The sequence below is a fragment of the Anser anser genome (genome assembly GCF_964211835.1).
Source record: "Anser anser genome assembly, chromosome: 1".
Taxonomy (NCBI): Eukaryota; Metazoa; Chordata; class Aves; order Anseriformes; family Anatidae; genus Anser; species Anser anser.
Window position 1 is genome coordinate 147,419,629 of NC_139720.1, and position 7,114 is coordinate 147,426,742.

The following is a 7,114-nucleotide window of genomic DNA, read 5'->3' on the forward strand; positions in this document are numbered from 1 at the left end:
CAAAAACCAAACGCCACTGTAACAGAATAAAAATACTGACGTGTGTGATGTCAGGAAGGGGGCAATGTGCCTTTTGTAAGAGGAAGATCTGTAGACATCTTTTAGGGATACAGAAAGCAAGCGGACAAGAGGGATTCAGTTTGTCCTCTTAGATTTACGACTGAGAGTCAATGAGGTGTCCCACCAAAGGCTTGTAAAGAAACTAAATCAGTATGAGATAAAGCAGAAAGGCTCACAAAGGTACCAAAAATGCATTAATGAGTAGTAAATGCCCAGTTCTCTGAGACGGAGGGGTATCTGCACTTATTCCTGAGTAATGAGGTGACAACGTCAGTTGGAATTAACATTAATTCAGTGTCTACCTAATAAAATGTAATTCAGGAATAATTCAGTGGGCTTGACCTCCTCTGCTGGGAAAGGAGTTGACTGCAACACGGAGCAACTGGTGTGGGAGGTCATGGTAGCTACGTCCACTGAAAGAACAAGGGGTTGTGAAACAAAACTGGCAAGAGGCAAGTTTTGTGTAAAGGGTGGCTCTTTATGCACTGTGTTACAACACTACAGGACCTTTTGCCACTGGATATTTCAGTTGCTGAAATTCCTTTGGATACCAGAAGTGATTATGCCAATTCATGCAAGAATTTGACTTGGGAGGGAGCGAGGAAAGGGGAACTTAAGCCTTCGCTTGCCCACGTTATGTTCTCCAGCAAGGAGCAAGTGGGGTAGGAATTGCGGAGTCTTTCTATACCTCTGTATGGTGGAGGCACCGATGTTTTTCAGCAGGTGGGGATCCCCAGAGAAAATCTGTAGCATTTTATTTTAGAAAATGGTATCTGTACCTCTGTGTGTGTATGCATCCATGCACATGTGCAAGCGTATAATGCAGTGGAGGTCTAAAAGAACAAGGTGACACACGCCTGTCTCCATGGGCCTGGGGCTGGCCAGCGAGAGCAGCTGCACAGGTGCACAGATGCAGAAAAAGGCTGAAAAAAAATCAAATTTCTGTTCAACTTCTTAAATCCTTTGCTAGGTGGTCCACAAAATGACCTGATTTCAACCTGCAGGCTGACTTCTGTTTTGAAGATCTTCAGTTTCCTCCTCAGCTCTGTGCCTGCTGGACTGAAACCACCAAACCCAGGTGCTGGCTGGCCACTGCTCCTCATGTTCAGATGGTGTCTTTTCTGTCGTAGGAAGAGATTGGTGGGCTAATGAATGCCTGGCGGAGCCGAGATCTCCACGGTGCCATGGAAATGAGCACTGTGGAACTCATCGTTTCATATTAATCTCTTAAAAACGTATTTAAATAACTTTTCTAATGGTAAAACTCAGAGAAGTCATTTGTCACATGGAGCTTCTTACTGTGCCTTCAGTCAAGAAAATGATGTGAAAATACTTTCAGCCATTCCCATGAACATTTGTCTCAGGCTAACTTTCCATAATTACCAAACATAATTTGAATAATTGTGTTGTTTTTTTTTTTTTTTTTTCCACAGTTTTGACTACATTACAGGAAGCACTCCTTTTGACTGCGTCACAGAAAGCACACCAGGACTGGAAGGTCTGCAGGGAAGCGGTGCCATGGTCGGGAGCTCAGTCATCCTCCAGCATCAAGGTTTCACACCCAAGCAGTGAATGCCTGTTTTTGGCAGTAAACCACCCAGTCATAAACCATCAGTGCCGAGGTGAGGAGGCAGGATAAGTCGGGATGCAGGCGCGCACTCGAGTATTCGCTGATGCTGATGCCAACAAGTGAAAAAAAAAAAGTTTATTGCGCTGTTACACTTCTGGAAATGAAAGTCTCTGTTGGTGCTAAAACTGCTCAGCACCCTGGGATGCTGTCAAACAGCTCTGACTTTATAGTAATGGCAAAAGATATTTTGAAAAGTGACATAATTTTAATCCTATAATTTAAATTGAACGCTCTTTCCTGCCTGCTGAGCAAGATTCTGACGGTAAATGTTTCTCCAGAGAAAGCACAAATTTACATTTCTTTTACAAGCATGAAGTTCGATGATGCTTCCATTCTTCTGGTGCTTGAAAGTCCTTTGTGGCTTTGTTTGAACAACAGTACCTCATAGAACAATGCACATGCAGAAAAGCCTCAGTAGCATCAAGTGAAACATCTATAATCAAGAATTGAAGTAGCGGAGAGTTTGCTGACAGCAGTAATTTGCTTTCTTTTTTGGGTCTTTTGGCACAAGGATATTTTTAAAAGCAACTCAGACATAAGAGTTTAATTCCTGTCCTTAAAAGGAGCTAAATCAATTTGAGGAGGAATCTATCCGCCTTAAAATATCACTCCATGTTTAAAAGTGTTTGATACAGTAGTTGTCAGCATTTGCCACACGAGGATCCCAGGCTTACAGTGCGTGGAAAACCAGAAGTCCCTCCAAAGAGCTTTTGCTTTCACTTTCAACCAGAAACTGCTTATAAACCTCAGCAACACCGAAACCTTAGCCAAAGCCTCTAGTGCTTTCAGAAAAGCTGGCATCTGTCTCCCTGGCCAGCTGTAACGTCAGGTGGCATTTAGCAGTGATCTGTCACACCTCGCAGGCCACCTTTATAGAAGCAGCATTTTTTTTTCAGCAGTTGTGGCTAAGTATCTGTAACATGGTGTCTCTCTAGAGGAGGGGAAACCAGCACTGTAGACCATGGAGGGGTTCCTACGTCTTTGTTGGTGTTGTGATGTCTCAGATTCATTTCCTTTCGAATACAGGATGTGAACGTAGGAGTGGCCACTTGTCATCAGATCTTGTTTAGTCTTCCCTCCTTCTTTATCCTGAGCTGCTACCTTCTTCCAGCTTGAAAGCATCTTTCTTGAACTTGGATAAGCAGCTTTTTGGGTGGCCCAGGGGAGGTCTCAGGAGAAAGTGCTGTGAAGCTGCAGGTTTACAGAACCATGTCCTAGTGTGGATTGTGGTGTATTTTTGCTTGTTTGTTTGTTTTTCATGACTGACTTAAAAAACAGCCAGCCATTTCCATCCGAGTCTTCATTTAAGAGTACTTTTGCAGGTAGTTGCATTTTGCACTATCACATTTTGTACAGTTTTTATTTCTCAAAAAAAACGCTAGCTGACTCCTGCCTCATTCATGAAAATATCGTGTACAGTCAACCCAAAGCCAGCTAATAACCTGGCTCCACTGAGGTTCCCATTTCATCTTGAGGTTTTCTCTGCTTTGTCGGTTGTTTCACCTACTTCACAATTCTTCTGTCAATTTCCAGCTTCTATAGTTCATCTAGTAATTTCCATTTAGCATAGAATCAAATAATTAAATTCCAAATAAATCAGGTAGGACCCCATTTATTACATTTGTTCTTGGCCAAACCGTTTCTCTTTACGTTCTTTATTCTTGCTTCTGATTTCTGCAGGTGATCTGGACTACCTGGAAGATTTCCTTGCAACATGAGCAAGAGAAGGTTTTGCCAAAAGAGATGAAGAAACTCCGTAAAGATTTTTTGCAGTTATAGAGCAAGGATAGCACTAGCAAACACAGAATAAATAATGTGTTAGAGGTCATAGCCCTAGTGAGTAAATCCTAATTTGTATTCTATGGTTACACTTCTTTTTCCTAACTTGTTAAGATTTTTTTTCTCTACATCTGTGGACTTCATTTGGTTTAAGAAATCATGTTAAATCCTCATGAGTATCCCTCCTTTCAGTTAATATTATTGCACATATTTTGCATATACTTTGCAATTCCAGAATATATTTTTGCATAATCAAAAATGTAAAAAGTTTTCATATCCGCCTGTGAATTTTCTCTCTTGATGAAAACATTAGCAATTTGAAGGCATGGAGTACATCCATGCAAGACAGCCATTTTTTTTCATTCTTTTAGGCCTCTAAATTACTTTCTGTTAGGCCTCCAGATTTCTGGAATTGCCTTTTTGTTCTCATTACATGGCAACAACGGTAATGAATAGAGCAGTAAACCTGTTACCTAACACTGTAGCTATAGAGAAATCGTAAGTGATAGAATGTCTGTCTTAAATACCCATTAAATATGTTTGTGCCCTACATAATGCATTTCAAAGTATGTTTTTCTTAGGTATTCAATCTTTAAATGAAGGACTTAAAAGTTTTCAATACAGAATCATCTTTAATGTTTGTATTGTAGGGTAGCGTTGTAAATTATGGAAACATCTGTGAAACTGCTTCCAGTTTCATAAGGCATTTACCGTGTTCAGTAGAACACTGAAAGGACAATGAAGCTACATTTGAGGCTCTGTGAATGACCATATCTCATCAACATATAAGGAAATGGCCCAGTTTATTGTGTCCTGCACCTGGGAAGGAACAACCGTACGTATCAGTACAGGCTGGGGGACGACCTGCTGGAGAGGAGCTCTGAGGAGAAGGACCTGGGGGTCCTGGTGGACAACAGGTTGACCATGAGCCAGCAGTGTGCCCTCATGGCCAAGAGGGCCAACGGGATCCTGGCGTGCATTAAAAGGAGCGTGGCCAGCAGGTCAAGGGAGGTGATCCTCCCCCTCTACTCTGCCCTGGTCAGGCCTCACCTGGAACACTGTGTCTAGTTCTGGGCTCCCCAGTACAAAAAAGACAGGGATCTCCTGGAAAGAGCCCAGCGGAGGGCCACAAAGATGATACAGGGCCTGGAGCATCTTCCCTACGAGGAAAGGCTGAGAGACCTGGGTCTGTTCAGCCTGGAGAAAAGAAGAATGAGAGGGGATCTCATCAATGTGTATAAATACCTGAGGTGTGGGAGACAGAGAGATTTGGCCAACCTCGTCTCAGTGGTTTGTGGGGACAGGACAAGGGGCAATGGCCACAAATTTGAGCACAGGAAGTTCCACACCAACATGGGAAAGAACTTCTTCACAGTGAGGGTGACGGAGCACGGGAACAGGCTGCCCAGGGAGGTTGTGGAGTCTCCTTCTCTGGAGATATTCAAAACCCGTCTGGACGCCTACCTGGGCAGCCTGCTCTAAGGAACCTGCTTTGGCAGGGGGGTTGGACCTGATGATCTCTTGAGGTCCCTTCCAACCCCTACACTTCTGTGATTCTGTGATTCTGTGATTGCCTCCTCTGCAGTCCCTCTCCCAACCTCTTTCCTCCTAACACTGGTGTATTCACATATTCCTAACCCAGCCTTATTACATTCATGATCATGTTTACAAATAATCAGGTTATGTGAAGACCATTTTCTATTTGTTCTTCTCTGTCTTGTTCTTTTCTTTGCAGCAAAGCCAATGAGGAATGTCTTTGGCAACGGCACTCTGGAGTACGCAGTTAATTCATGTCAGAGGCATTATGATTTCCTCGTCCAAATGCCCTAGAACATGGTTGTTCACATATTTCTAGATACTGGTGGTTTTCGACAGCTGTCAAAAACACGCAAAAAGCTCCAGCAGGTAATGTCATAAGTACTGCTCAGATTTCAGTGCTTGTACTCCAGTTCACTGTTAAAAAATGATGTGAGGTGGAATTTCAAATCAGGTACATTTAGTAGAACTGCCCCTTTTGCTGTGGTAAACAGAGAGAGAAAGCGGTACAGAACAGAGGCCTGGATGCAGGTCAGCAGTAACAGACCAGGTGCCTCATGCTGTGGATAATCAGAACCCTCTGTTTCACCAGCTGAATCTTTCTAGCATTACTTTTCTCTCCATCTTCACAAGAGCTGGCGACTGAGATCCTGGTTAAAAAAAAAATCCTACAGATTTTATTCAAACATTCATGTTTGGCTTCAGAATATATAAATATTTATGAAGAGGAAACAACAACAACAAAAAAGAGCTTCTCATTTCTGCATCTTTTTTATCTCCTCCCCGCACACACACTGGAGGCAGATACAGCTCCTGCCTGGACCTTAAGTCAGTACGCCATTTTCATAGCAGCATTTAAAACCCCTCTCGGAGTAGTCCTCGCCCTTTCAGAGGGCATTTCTTTTTTCTCATCAAAGCTGCTCCCTGGAAGCCTGCTGGAATTAGGCAGAGATCCCTGCCTTGCTGATTGTGTTGTCTTCTGTGAGTGTGTCAGTTCAGATCAAAAGACCGCGATGTTTATATATGCAGCAGCAGCGACCTTCCGATTGTATTTATTGACATCGTTGTAAATGAGATATGCAAGTGGCACACGTTCAGTGAGATCAGGGTGTGGCCTAATGAGGTGTAAGTCATGAAATATAGCCGGAAAAAAATATATCTATATTTAGTTATGCAGCAGTAAAGAGGTTTGGGAGTGAGTTAAACTGTTAAAAGATGAACAAGCTCTCGGTAAGAAGCTGGTATTTGCAGTCTTCAAGAAGCTAATGAACTTGGCAAACCCCAAGTGGTTGCAGAGAAGATAGAGTGCATTCTTTTAAGTCACTTGGAAATTATCAGGTAAGGCTCAAAAGGTTTCCCGTTTGTTTCACATATTCTCTCTTACAAAGGAAACAGAGTTACAAGTAAATAATGGTCACTCAAGAATTTTAAGTTTCTCCTCTCATCGTTTAAGACTCAAACCACCAACCTGCAAGGCAGATTCCCAGCTGATTTTTAGCATTCTGTGTTGCATGAGGTTGGGGCAGAGGGGTTGCTCAATGAGTTGTCTTTTTGTTTGTTTGTTTGTTTTTCCCTTTTAAAGTGTTATTTTTGGGGTGGTGGTTTGTTTTTATTTGGTGGTGGTGGTGAGTTGTGGGTTTTTTTTTGGTGTTCACCATAAATTTGCACACGGTGAGTGGTTTTTGTCATGTGTACAACACACACCTTTGCTTGGGCAATTCATTAAAAAGCCAGCAGAGAAACTGCGCGTGGTTCGAAGAGGAATGTTGGCTTAGAGCACCTAGTGTGGTAAGCCACAGACCTCCAAAGACTGGAAACAACTCACAGCCATTTGTTTTTAAATACAAATAAGCAGCAGAATGTGTTTAAAAAATTGAACGTGAAGTTGTCAGAATGATGTTTTGGAATCGAATCAGCTTCTCTTTAAAACTGCTTCAGGCGCGAATGCAGATTTTTTACTGAATATTTACATCCCGCATCAGCTTCCCTTAACACAAGAGTTCGTGGCAGAACGGAGCCTAACTCCGGTTTGACAGGCAAGGTGATTTCCATACCACAAAATGTCGATGACCTGGGAACCCGATAAGAAACAGGACAGCGACTCAGCGA

General features: G+C 42.6%; 1 long non-coding RNA gene across 1 annotated transcript; it reads left to right on the plus strand.

Moving 5' to 3' along the window:
* The first annotated feature begins 1,208 nt into the window (after positions 1 to 1,208).
* Positions 1,209 to 4,236, plus strand: LOC310886923. The gene is made up of 3 exons (XR_014575542.1): positions 1,209 to 1,682; positions 3,371 to 3,526; positions 4,120 to 4,236. It is a non-coding gene; the product is annotated as an uncharacterized lncRNA (long non-coding RNA).
* The last annotated feature ends 2,878 nt before the right edge of the window (positions 4,237 to 7,114 follow it).